The 13666-nt window shown below is 37.8% G+C and overlaps 1 protein-coding gene and 1 long non-coding RNA gene across 2 annotated transcripts in view; both read right to left on the bottom strand.

Moving 5' to 3' along the window:
- The window catches only part of LOC131677095 (limbic system-associated membrane protein-like), an 825653-nt gene that overhangs the window by 475226 nt on the left and 336761 nt on the right, over positions 1–13666 (bottom strand). The gene's annotated exons all lie outside the window — the stretch shown is intronic.
- On the bottom strand, positions 6663–8783 carry LOC131677097 (uncharacterized). The gene is made up of 3 exons (XR_009303280.1): positions 7760–8783; positions 7521–7680; positions 6663–7082 (listed from the first exon to the last, which is right to left on the bottom strand). It is a non-coding gene; the product is annotated as an uncharacterized LOC131677097 (long non-coding RNA).

Below are 13666 nucleotides of genomic sequence, written 5' to 3'. Positions count from 1 at the left end.
TACATAGAACTGATAAGCGATTGTAGATAGAAAATGTCTTAAGTGAATATGTGGACTGCAGTCCATGAAGTTGATCCGGTAAAGCAAAAAGCATACTACGTATTTAAGATCAAAGCTTTTCGTACTTGTTACGCACTTACAGTGCCTATTTTTCTAAACTCATTAATTTCCTGCACCCATGACTTTAACATGAACCAGACTTTTAAATCTCCTTTAACATCAAACTTTCAAATACCAATTCAGATTCATCATTTTTCAATTGTGATGTTCATGGGCTCAATATTGACTCTTTAAAAAACTGATATAATTCAATATGCCGGATAGCAATTGTAGTATTAACGGAAAATCTGTTCTAATCCCCCTAGTGGTGCATGGATCATTGAGCCATAGGTTTTTTTTACATTCTTTCTGACCTTCCATTCAACAGTGACCTCAACCTTTTTGCAGGGTTAACTGTGAAAGATGCTTGCTCACGTGGCTTAACCAATGTCATGTAAGACCGATAGTGTCAAACAAGGGCGTGTTTACAATTTTTTACAATCAATTAAAAATCGTTTTAAGAGTTGGACACACATATTGTTGCGTTCACAAACTTGCGCAAAATCGATTTATGCAGTAAAAGAAGAATTTCTCCCTAAATTAATAATATTGTGCCTTGTAAACCTGGCTGGTTATATTCAATATTACTGTGGGAGTTGTTAATTAATATACTTGGCCCCAGGGTACAAAAATCAAAATCAATATTAAATTTTCAGAAATCTTGTTAAAGGGAGAAACTTTTTGGTTAGTAATCTACGTCAAATAAGAACATCGAATTAAAAGAACTGGTAACCGGCAGTTTGACAATAAGGGTCTGCTGGATAAAGTGGTTCGTGAAATATATGATAGTTTGGGAGATGAGCACTAGTGAGCTTTCAACACATTTTAGAATATGATATATATCTCAAAAGTCGAGTAACTTAGAAAGATGATGTTTTCGGCAAAGTTTTTGAGAAGATCAAGGGCTGATTATAGACGGATCCAACCGGAATAGACCTAAAAGGCGACACGAGTAGCATGTACTATTTTTCAAATTCTGTATCTCGAGATTATGGTAATTGGGTCATTAAGCAATATACTGTTTTTGTTTTTTCCGATGCAGCTGATGTTAAAGATACGAAATCGACCTTTTTTCACTTTTTTATACGCAAAATAACAAAAAAATATTTCACGAAATTGAATTTTCACGACCACATCTTCCGTGGAAATACCTTGATCCATATCCTTTTACTAGGTTAACTGTCAAAAATGCTAATCCATGTGGCTAAATTTACTGTCAAGGAAGACCGATAGTGTCAAACGAGGACGTGTTCACATTTTTTTGAAATTCATTTAAAAATCATTCTAAAGTTTTAAAGGTTGAACATATATATTGCCATATTTAGAAAGATGAGCTCTATCGCTTTATGAAATAAGAGAAGAATTTTATTCTTCATTTAATGACTCAATTTAGAAGTGTGCGCCTTCGATAATAATCATCAACGTATCGAGTGCGGCCCGACGATAAATAGATAATTTTAAAATTCACCGATTAGGCAGCGCTCAGGAAAATGCAACTTCCATTACATGTTAGGTTAAGTTCTATCTCCACACGGGCTGTTTGATGGTGTACAGAGTAAATTGGGTTTTACCCACTAGTTTCAGCATCTCAAAATTATGGCAATTTAGAAGGGTTATGCAAAGTAATATCAGCAAAGTTGTTCGAGTGATCAAGGACATATTAGTTTGGAATACCCCCTCCGTACGGCGATAGTGAGCATACCAGCTTTCAGCACATGGTAGATTAGAACATATTTCAAAAGTCTAATAGCTTAGGACGATGTTTTCAGCAATGTTCTTAACCCACCAGATTTTGGACGAATTGAATTGGATCGACCCGCCAGGCGGCGGTAGAAAACATGTTAAATTTTTCAAATAATGTTCCTCGAGATCCTAAGATAATTTTGTAAAGGGGTGTCTTTGGCAATATCACCAGGTCTATGGCGAATAGACTATTTCAGAATTCACTCATTAGGGATGCTGGGGAGACTACAATGTCTAGTACATGGTATATAAAGTTCGATTTTAAAAGTTTGATGATTTAGGAAAACTATATGTTTTCCGTAAAGTTTCTGAGGAGAACTGGTGTTAAATTTTATTCCACTCGCTGGCTGGCTGCTAGTGAGCGAACATGTTTTTTTTTTTAAAATCTTCCGCATTTCGTTTATAAATAGCGGGATCCGGGGCTATTAAGATCGTGGGGGTAACTTGGACCCCCTAGATTTTTCAGAAAATCGCAAGACTCTGACTGTCGTACATATTCGCAGAATCGCTATTCTAAACAATAATTTTGACAGCTGACTCCAATTCCTTGGTTTTTTTAGAAAGGAGATACTAGGTGTTTCATTAATTTGCCTTCCTCAAAACAAAAATCATTATAATGGTAAAACCATGATTAAAGCAACAAATAAAAGTGAAAAAATAAGGTAAGTGTTTTGGAAACCTTGAGACTCCTAGTTTATGGAATGATTTTTGTTTGGATGAAAACACAGATATTTTCAAGACGCTCACCATTTTTGGGCGAAATGAGCGTACGGGGCTATTCGGACTCCCTATTCCATCAACCACCGTTCAGCGGATTGCAGCTACGCACACGATTGCACGCGCCACAGCATAGAAAATACACGATGCGCCAATCAACAGCTGTGACTAACCAAATTACGTTTTTGTAATGCATTTTTTGTTTGCTTCTTATGGAGTCTCTCCAATAAATATTTCATAGGGAAACTTAATTCCATTGTAAAAAAGTGACGGTCTGAATTTCCCCCCTAGGGAGGTCCCCTACACTGTAAAAGGATGGAAAAACCTAGTTTTGCAAATCGTCGCCTGGTGCTGCCACGGAGTGGTGAAAATGAACTTTTAAGGCACCAAAAAATAACTGAGGTTTCAAACTAAGAATGAGGACCTTTGACCGCTAAATTCTTTCACATCTATCTACCTTAAACGGCAATTTAATTTGGAAGGTCCGAATAACCTTGGGTTCCCCTAGACATTCGGGCAAATGTTTAATGTAGGAAAATATATGACCTCACGTCAAACTACACGATGACCAGCAAACAAACCGAAAAATCCGTGAGAGGGCGTTCAATTTAGATTTTTCTAGCTTTGACAACAACCGATCTAAGGTAAATGCGTTGTGAGCATATTTTCGTATTACAAAATCATTTGGGTGTTAGTCAATTGAATGGTAAATTATGCATTATCTGTGTCTCAATAATATGGCAATTTAAAAGGGTGATATATTCAGTATAGTTGCTCGAAATGTCAAGGACTACCGGGTAGTGACAGATTATTTTCGGATACCCTCCTATCTACTTAAACTGAAAAAATGCGAGCTGCTGCGCTTCGGCATTAAGGTTGGACAAAGAATGCGCAAAATTCGCAAACGAAAAAAGCAGTTTTTTTCCACACCGTATGTCAGATCTTCATTAAAATCAATCAGCGTATGTAGAATGTTGTTACAGTACAGCTGATTGATTTTTATGAAGATCTGACATACGGTGTGGAAAAAAACTGCTTTTTTCGTTTGCGAATTTTACCCTTTCTCTGTCCAACCTTAAACCATGTGATAATGTGTCCTTCATCTACAATCATGCAACTTTTCAAATACAACAAAGTTACATCAGCAAAAATGTGCAGAGTTCATAAAGTATCAATATATATATATATATATATATATATATATATATATATATATATATATATATATATATATATATATATATATATATATATATATATATATATATATATATATATATATATATATATATATATATATATATATATATATATATATATATATATATATATATATATATATATATATATATATATATATATATATATATATATATATATATATATATATATATATATATATATATATATATATATATATATATATATATATATATATATATATATATATATATATATATATATATATATATATATATATATATATATATATATATATATATATATATATATATATATATATATATATATATATACTCCTAAAGGTCTTTGCCCTAGACAGTACCCGTCTAAATGTTTACAAATTTGTTTGAAAGCTTGCTTACTAACTAGCGCCAACTGGAAATAAATTTACTTGTAAATCTGCAACCCTAATTCTCCTCATCAACTTTAACCCTTTCATGCCCAACTTTTTTCTAGTACATGTAGGGTCTCAAAATTATTTTTCCTTGAAAAAGGTGGGATCAAGAAACACGAAAAACCTTTTTTCATAAAGATGGTTGCTTCCGTCGCAGTGCTAGAAGCTGTTAAATTTTTACCTTGAAATGCTCAATACAATTCTCGTAGAATATTTACAATAGTCTAACTGCGTCGAAAACGTGGCCAAAGACAGTCTAAATTGATAAGTTTTACCAGTTTTCAATAATATTGCGACATAAAAAAGTTATATGAAAAAATCATTTTCCGTCGTCTACGTAAACTGTCCCTGGCAGCACTGCTCCATCGAAATACAATCAGACTAATTGCAATAGCTTCAGTTGTAGAGCTGATCATTGTAGCTGTTAACACTCAAATGAAAGGCAATAGTCACATTTACTAGCCTTACTTGTTTTGTGGGTAAATCTTGCCACAATCAAAAGTTATAGCTGTTTTAAAACGTTGTTGTCCACAAACAACATGGGCATGAATGGGTTAAGATACTTTGCCAAAGACACCACACTTCCAAATAATCATGATATACTTGAATTTAATTTTTACGTTAAATATTTTATTGAAAGCATCTACCTCGTAAATAAATATGGTCTTGAAATACAGGAGTTCAAAAATATGTATTTTCACTGGAGCCGCTTACGAACCGATTTTATTACCAGTTTGCCCATAATTGGACAGCACTTGAACGATAGACTTGAAGTTTTCCGAAAACACCTTCATCTTATATTACAGACTTTTAAAATTGAGCATATTATTCCAAGTACTGGAAATACACATACCCACTAGAGCCGTATAGTGGGTGAATTGTAAAATGAGTTGTTCGCCCCAGGATCTACCGATGAACTTTGTCGAAGGCACCATCCTTCTAAATAACCATCATCGATACAGAAATTTAAAACAAAAAATGTTCACTAGCGCCGCCAAGTGGAAGAAATCTAAATCAATCTTTGCACCGTCAAATAGCCCTCATCCTGTTCGAGAACATTACCGAAAACATTTTCTGCTATTCTCCCTAGCGATACCTAGTAGGTGAATTCTGACATGATCTATTCATCGTTGGCCAACATTAAACTGCTGATGAATTTAGGCCGAAGATACCATCCTTCTAAATTATCAAGCTCTCGAGATACACATTTTGAAAATCCTTACATTCCAATTCAATTTGTTTTAAATACCAGTGGCCCTTCATCTTTTCAGGAAAATTGCTGAAAACATCATAGTCCTAAGTTATTAGAGCCGAAAACTGGTACACTCACTAGCGCAATATAATACGAGTATTCCAGACTAATCTGTAACCATCGGGTAGCTTTTTATCCCTCGAACTCCCTTCGCTCAAGACTTCTAATTTGCCGTGATTTTGAGATACAGAAATTTAAATAAAATTGATGTTCTCTAGCGGGTGAAATCCAATTGGATCTTTACACCATTAAACAGCCCTTGTCGTCCTCAGAAACATAAGAAAACATCAATTTTCAATAACATGTACTGGAACTTGTCTTACCCCTAGCGCCATCTAGTGGACGAATTCTGAAATTGGCTGTTTGCTGTTGAGCAGCACTTGACCCGCAGATGAATATTGTATTATCATAATCTCGAGATACAATATTTAAACAATAATACATGCTCACTAGCGCCGCCTGGTTGTTCTATTCCATTTTGATCTGTTCATAATCACGTAACCTCAAGAACATTGCCGAGAACACCATTTTTCCAAGTTATTAGACTTTTGAGATATATTCTAGAATGTGTTGAAAGCTAGCGCCGTACAGAAGGAGTATCCCAAACTAATTTGTCACCATTTGGAAGTCTTTGACTTCTTCTTTACTAACTTTATTGAAGACGGTACCTCTCTAAATAATCTCGATATTAATAAAATGATTTAAAATTTTGTTGTAAATTTGCATGCACACTAGCGCCGCCTGGTGGGAGGGACATTTCCGAGCTATTATTTACACCATCCAGAAACTCTTGACATCATGGACTAATTTACGTGCGACACAACCTTTCATACTAATCGAAGTCACAATATGGGCCCTATTCTCACAGTCACGTCACTTAGTGACTAGAAGGAAATTTTGCTCTAGTCACTAAGTGACGTGACTGTGAGAATAGGGCCCTATACATGTTAACCCTATTCAAGGATGATTGCATTTACGACGAGAGGTTAGATTTATTTACTCTTTCTTCATAGCACACCTAGCGGGACAGTTCTGAATTAAGTAAGCCAAAGAAAGTGTGGTGCTAAATGTTGACACGGACGAAGCCTCAATTAGTCAAAATCCCAATTTCGCGTACTCAGTTTATCGCGTAGTAGGAGACCCGACTGTACGAGATTCATTAATGTGCTACCTATATGGAACTAAGTAGTACGATAAAATAAAAATCGAATTCAAGTTTGTTCAGTTTATGACACATATTCAATCAATACTTGCAATATAAATTTAGGAGAATGTTATGAATAGATTTTAACAATGAATAAATTTCAACAATTAATTATTAACAATAATCTTCTATATAATCTCCTTTTTTTCTTCCCATCCATGTTCAAAATCCGAGATATTATGAGCCTAATCGCCTCAGTCGACAGTTGAATGGCTCGTTTAATCGCGAAATCTGTCACCATGGGTATTCTTCTTTGGTACCATTAATCAGTTTAGTGAAAATTTCTAACTTCGTCGAATACGCCCGGACCTAGCATCAGGCCTGTTCCACTGTGTGCGATTCCTTGTTACAGCGCAGTTTTCTTATTTAATGGTACGCTACGCTTCTACTGGGAGCCGTCGTCGATGGCGAGGGCGGTCAGTCCGGTAACTCTGGGGATAGACAAAGGTGAAAACGCCAATAAAATCAACTATTTCTCATACAATCTTAATTTGCTGGTTGATCGCTTTTTAAGTGAGATGCTGTTTATTTGGACCGTTGTTTATAAAGCATGCCAAAATCGAATGTTAAATTGACATAGATCATCAATCTGACAACAATTAGGGATGTGGACAGATGCATTTACACTAGTTGTCTCCTTTAACCCTCCGGCACTCGCGCTGTTGTATTTTGTGCAACACCTTCCGAAATCCTAGCGAAATCTTCTTCCAGCACCAGCGGCTGCTCATTCGGGGAACCATTCGCGCAAGTGCCGGAGGGTTAAAAATATGTTTACTCTACTAGTCGGTCAAACTAGTGAATCAAATTCGTAAGTTGGACTGAGGATGTAGCCCAACCAACGAATCACGACTGTATTGTATTCAACTTACTTGGAAACTGTGATCGAGGAGTGATCCTTCAGTAAAACTCTGCCAGTCCTTGGGTGGAGCTCTAGAAAGGGTCGTAGTACAAATCTTCCATTTTGTTTATGAATCCTTTTATTTCGCTACATATTCATTATGCCCGTTTGGACTTATAAAAGTCATTCATCTATTTTGAGTGGCCGTTATTTTCATAAAAATACAAGTATCGTCATTAGATATATTTCGCAATTTATAGTCAAACTCACCGTTTTGAATCCATATTCCTCGTTCTAGTGTGGAATGATTCTTTACACCATACACACCCAGTGAAAGGCTTGAACTCGGTAGTAGCGGCACTGGCCAGTGTAAAAAGTACACTTGATAACCCGATTAGTTGAATTTTACTAATACGTGTTTGTCCGCAGTTGAATTTTACTACGCGGGAGCGAAAATTTTATTTATCAGCATGCCAACAACTTGCACATATACAATCAACTTTCATGTTTGTGTGCGTGTTAAAAATCTCCCTCCGCTAAAAACTCATTTGTTGAGCAAAGCATCGGCCCGCACCGTACGATGGATTGTTGAGCTCTCTCATCACTCTCGCGCAACATAAGCAACTTTTGTTTATGTTGCGCACTGGTGTCACAGCGCGTCGCTTTACTCTCCCGCAACAAAAAGTCATCAAAATACCGATGAGTTGCTGGTGGATTTAAGGACGCGGCTAATGAGAACAGGCGAGATGGACCGTGAACGGTCTCAGTCAAAATGGAGAGAAAGATGGGAACATTTGACACTTTTGAGTGTATTAGTATTACACTTGCAAACTTAGACATGGCAGCTGGGGCCTTTGAAGTAAACATAAACATTCGAACGAGCATCCTGATTCTTTGGCGCACGATGAAAAATGAGAAAAGGCCGAGCTTCACCTCAGATCTACCGATTAGAACACTTATAGACGCTTATTACCTCGAAAAAAAACGATTAAATTAACTATGACCGAACCAAAACAAAAAGTATGGCAACAGAAAGGCCCACTAGGTCATTTGTTTGTACTTTTTTTTTTATTTCAATTATAGAGGTTTTAACCTTAAGGTCATTCGCCTCTTCGGGTTAGAAAAATCTCTTTGGAAAAATTTCTAACCCTATGTGCGGGGTCGGGACTCGAACCCCGGTGCGCTGCGTACAAGGCAATCGATTTACCAATACGCTACGCCCACTCCCCCATTGTTTGTGCTTTTCTTCTTCATATCCTCTTGTTTTTTTGGATTTATCAAATAAAAATGACAACCGCACTCACACACAGAAAAAAATGTGCACACCTGTATCGGTCTTGGGTCTCAGCAAAGAAAAAAAAACATCATGAGAACAGGTATAATGCAGAGTGTATGTAAGGAGAGTGAAGACACCTGTCATGATTATCTGTCAGTAATATTCCAAACGAACAAGCGACCTCTCAAAATACATGGATTTGATTCGTTTGGAATGACACTGACAAGTAATCATTGTTCCAATTTTGACAGTGTCGTCACTCTCCTTATATGCACTCAGGTATAATGCATATCAAGCAAAATACGATGCTACATAGCGGTACTTTCCGAGTCCCAGTTCGAACGGAATGACATTTTGTCTCTTTGTTTACTTGGCTGTTCATTAGAAAACCCGCGAACAGTTCAATATTAATTCGTCAAAAGGGCGAAAGTGTTTTTTGTAAACGCTTATTAGTCTGCTGCAGAGTGGAATTTCATGAAAAATATGCGTTAATGTAAATTTTTACCCTTCGTAGAAGTAATTTCAATTGTTTTCTGCTTTGGAATTATAGTAAATTAAGAGAAACCATCAAAATAAAAGTTTGTTTATAAATCTTATTCGACCTTTTGCAAATTTAATATGGAGTTGATCAGCCAAGTAAACAAAGAGTGCACCAAATGTAATTCCAGCCGAGCAGTAGCTCGGAAACTATGAAAGTACCGCTATGTGACGCAGCGTGTACTGCGTGTACTATTATCGCGCTAAACGCTATCGATTCGGGCCAAAAATGCACTACGCAGCGATTACGCCATAGAAACGCACACTATTCCAAATTAGGTGGTAAATAAAGAAATTTTCTTGATACAATTCAGCATGGACCGGGTGTTTGTCTAGAAATTGGTATCATGCGCAATGCTTTTATTCATTTTAGACAAAGTTACACACAAAATTTGGTTGTCGATTTCAGCAAAATTTTGCTGAATATTCATCAGCTAAACGTTTCAGCGACACAAAATACTGAAAAATCGGCAATTTGAATTGAACCTGATTGACAGATTCGCTTTGCTGAAAATTCAGTAATTCAATTGTCAAACTGACAGCGCAATTACCAGATTTACAGCCCGGAATACTGAGAATCCAGCAATTGCGCTGTCAATTTGACAATTTGAATTAGTGAATTTTCAGCAAAGCGAATCTGTCAATCAGGTTCAATTTAAATTGCCGATTTTTCGGCATCTTTCAGCTGTAGAAAATTCAGTAAACTGTTGCTAGCTTTCGCGAAAAAAATTTGGTGTGTACGGCTTTTGTCGAAATTTCCCAGTCAAAAAGGGCAAGTTGCTGGCTAACGGGGGGCTATTTGCCAACTCGGATGCGTTATTTCAAATGCAACATTTGGGCAATTTGCTGCCGTAATTTTTTGCCGCTTAACCCGCCCTTAAATCGCTCCCAAATCGCCCACGGAATGCGCCATTTAATCACTCTTAATTGCCTAATATGAAAATTAAAAATAATACTTATTTTCGGATTAATTTTCTACTCACATATATTTACCAGTATACTAGGTAATCACCACCAAACTATAGGAAGAATCAATGGTGAAATTGGTATTGCACTCCAAAACCCACAATCTGACGTTCATTAACACTCCAGATCAGAGATCTTGTTCCACTATAATTACACACGATTCCACAATTTCCCATATTCTTTGGCTAAATTAAGAGCACTAGACAAACAAAGTACAAGGGAGAACACACCAATTGTTCAAAAACAATTTTAAGCTTAAGCCAAACATGAATCGCCATGTTTGAAAAACGCGAAAAACAACCAAGTCCATTTCAGCCGGCAGAAAATTTGTCAAAGTATTGAAATTGCCTTTAAATCGCATTCGCGAATTGCATTTGTTCCGAGGGGCAATTAGTACAGGCGAGTTGAGTCAAACTTCTTAAATCGCCAGACCATGTTCGTACGCATTTTTTTTTGACAGGGTTCTGACAGAACCGACCTACTCAAAAAATGAGTAAAAGTTACACTGTGAATAAGCGTGCACGTCTATTGATGACATATCCCGCGTGTTTTTTGAAAGGGCCAATTAGGCAATCCATTAGACGTTTGTTTGACAATTCAGCGGTGGGTTCTGTCAACAAGTCTACTCCTGCGAACAGAAAAACTCGTCCGACAAACAACTTTGTTAGTCCGATTCGTTTGATGTTGGATCGAATCAACGATATTGTCGGACGTCGCACCCCTCGGAGTAACGTCAGAAAAGGGTAAACAAGAAATAATCAGCTGATCAAAAACGTCTAATGGATTGCCTAATAAGCATGCTGTCAAAATTCACTTTGAGGGGACAAACCATTAGTCGCCGACTATAAATCTTAGCAGTAGACGAAAGAGAAAACTTTTTTCTTCCACAAAATGTTAACATCCGTTCTCGGCGAGTTACGGTTTGGCCGGAATTTTCTCTCAAAGCGAATTTTGACAGCATGCTTATTGGCCGTTTACACGCGTGATATAATCCTTTGAACAATCATGACTGTTCGCTATTATCTTATGCGGTACTAGTAGCATAAATTCATGCAAAAAAGATCACTATCAAAAACATGTTTAACTTTCCACGCCAATAATCAACCAGGAAACGATCGAGAGTATAAACCCGGAATAAGAGAACATCTTTCAAATGGCGTGGATGCCAGCTGACAGGTATACGGGATGGTTGTTTGCTCTTCTGCCTCCCTGCAGCTGTCGAAGTCTAATAAAGCCATTTAAAGTGACATCAAAGACAATGTGTAGTCACACCAGCAGGTGCCGGGGCTGTTCGGGTGGAATGTCGAAGAACGGCGCTCCTTCTCTTTTCCCGCCCCACCTTCTCAAGCTCAACAATTCTACAGCAATGGCAGCTTTAGCGTTTCGCTTCCTCGCCGATGGGACGTGTTGATTGTTTACACTGAATTGCCATCTACCCACATTCTGCTCCGGTTGGCTGCCTTCGAATGGGTGGACGGCGACTCAAGAGGGTACGCTAACATTATTCAGTGTTCGGAAAACTTTTCTTTCCGTGATAGTTTTCCGCTCTTTTTTTCTGTCTTCCTGCGCAATTTTTCCCACTTCACCGTTAGTTCGAACTCGGGGTAGCAGTTCCAGTGCGATGGATCACTCCGAAGCACGTTCGACTATTCAAAATAGTGGAGCAAATCAAATAGTTGAATCCTGATTTTGCACAAACACTCGCCCAAGTCGAAACCGCCCCCTATTCGCAGCAGCATTCATTGTTGACAGTGCCGATATCGCTTGCCAGTGGATAAATCCTTTTGTGTGTGTGTTCCGGCGATAAAAAAAACAAACACGGTTCTTCCGATTCGATCGGGACCGACGTCCGTGTAATGACGGATATGTTTCCGTCACGTTGTCCGGGGCGTCTCAATCCACATCGGGGGTACCATCCGTTATGTGTTTTCTTTGGGACATTGTATTCAACCGGGGGAAATGTTTTGCACAGGATCGGAGCAATGTTTTGCATCCAATAATGTTGGCAATGATATGTACATTACCCTTTGGTCAGAAGCCCAGAAGAATGTCGTAGGGGAATTGTGTCTAAGACGGACACCCTATGGTTTGGAACCCCTTAAGGTTGGACAGTGAATGCGCAAAAATCGAAAACGAAAAAGGCAGTTTTTTTCCACACCGTGTTTTAGATCTTCATAAAAATCAATCAGCTTATGTAGAATGTTGTTACAGTACTGCTGATTGATTTTTTTGAAGATCTAACACACAATGTGGAAAAAATTGCCTTTTTCGTTTTCGATTTTTGCCCATTCTCTGTTCCACCTTAATACAATGGAATCATAGTTCTATCGATGTACCTTGACCAAAAGCGGAAATTAGTCCTTGAAAACTAGAGATGCGGGAAGGACGGACTAAGGTGGGTACGACGGATAAGTCGGATTGTTTATCGATTTATAGTAATTTGTTCGAAAACTCGGCATTGTTTGCTAAAAGAAAACTCAGTTTGACATATGTATAAATAATATACTTAAATTACTCAAATGCGCTTTGTTCTAAAACTCCGAGAATGCCAATCTTTCTCGGTGTGTCCGTCTTCGACGTACTTCCCGCAATACTTATAGTTTCATTTTATATTGCATATTTATTCATCCGACATGCTTGATTCTTCGTCTCAAATGACCCGAACACGTTACCTGGAAAACAGATCCATTTATGAAGCTATCTATCAAAGGTAAAGATTTGTGTCCCTCTACTCCCCGCCCCACCGTGGACGTATGCTACCTTTGTCGGTACGAAACGACAAACTACTGTTTCCAGTTGATATTGCATGAATCAACTTCCCCTTCTGAGGCTCTACGGGATTGAGACCTTTCCAGGAAACATTAGGTTTGCTGCAGCACTTACCTCCTGGCTGCCGGATTCTTCGGGGGAAAAAATTCCCTCATGTTTGCTCATGCTTGCTATTGAGAGCAAAAAAATAGAAGTGAATACTGGAGCTACATCTTCGCTAGCATTTTTTTCTGGCTTTTGGCTGGAACCCATTCCATCCAACTTGACAGTATGTGTCAATCTGTTCGGATGAAGGACTGTCTTATTTTTTCAACCGAAACGTCTGAACCAAAGCAGGTGGATAGTTCGGTACCTGTAGCCGGTCTGGTTGGTTCCAAGCACAAAGCTTACGTCAATAAGCGACAGAAAGGAGCTACTTCTCCAGCCCAATATCGGTTTGATTGATTGTCAACGCGTTGAGCAACGAAGCGACATGTCGGAATTGGGGAAACTTTTTCTTTTCGTCGTCACCTTTTAAGCAAAAGGACAGTAGATTCGGAGAGGCACTTGCGGGTAAAGGCACACATGTACATAGTGAAAATGATGAAGTCCAAAGAAGAAAATTCGAGACCGAATAGCTGTATGGGATG

This window comes from Topomyia yanbarensis, chromosome 1, assembly GCF_030247195.1.
Source record: "Topomyia yanbarensis strain Yona2022 chromosome 1, ASM3024719v1, whole genome shotgun sequence".
NCBI lineage: Eukaryota > Metazoa > Arthropoda > Insecta > Diptera > Culicidae > Topomyia > Topomyia yanbarensis.
The sequence above is the reverse complement of the archived record's forward strand: the minus strand, read 5'-3'. Positions and strand labels throughout refer to the sequence as shown.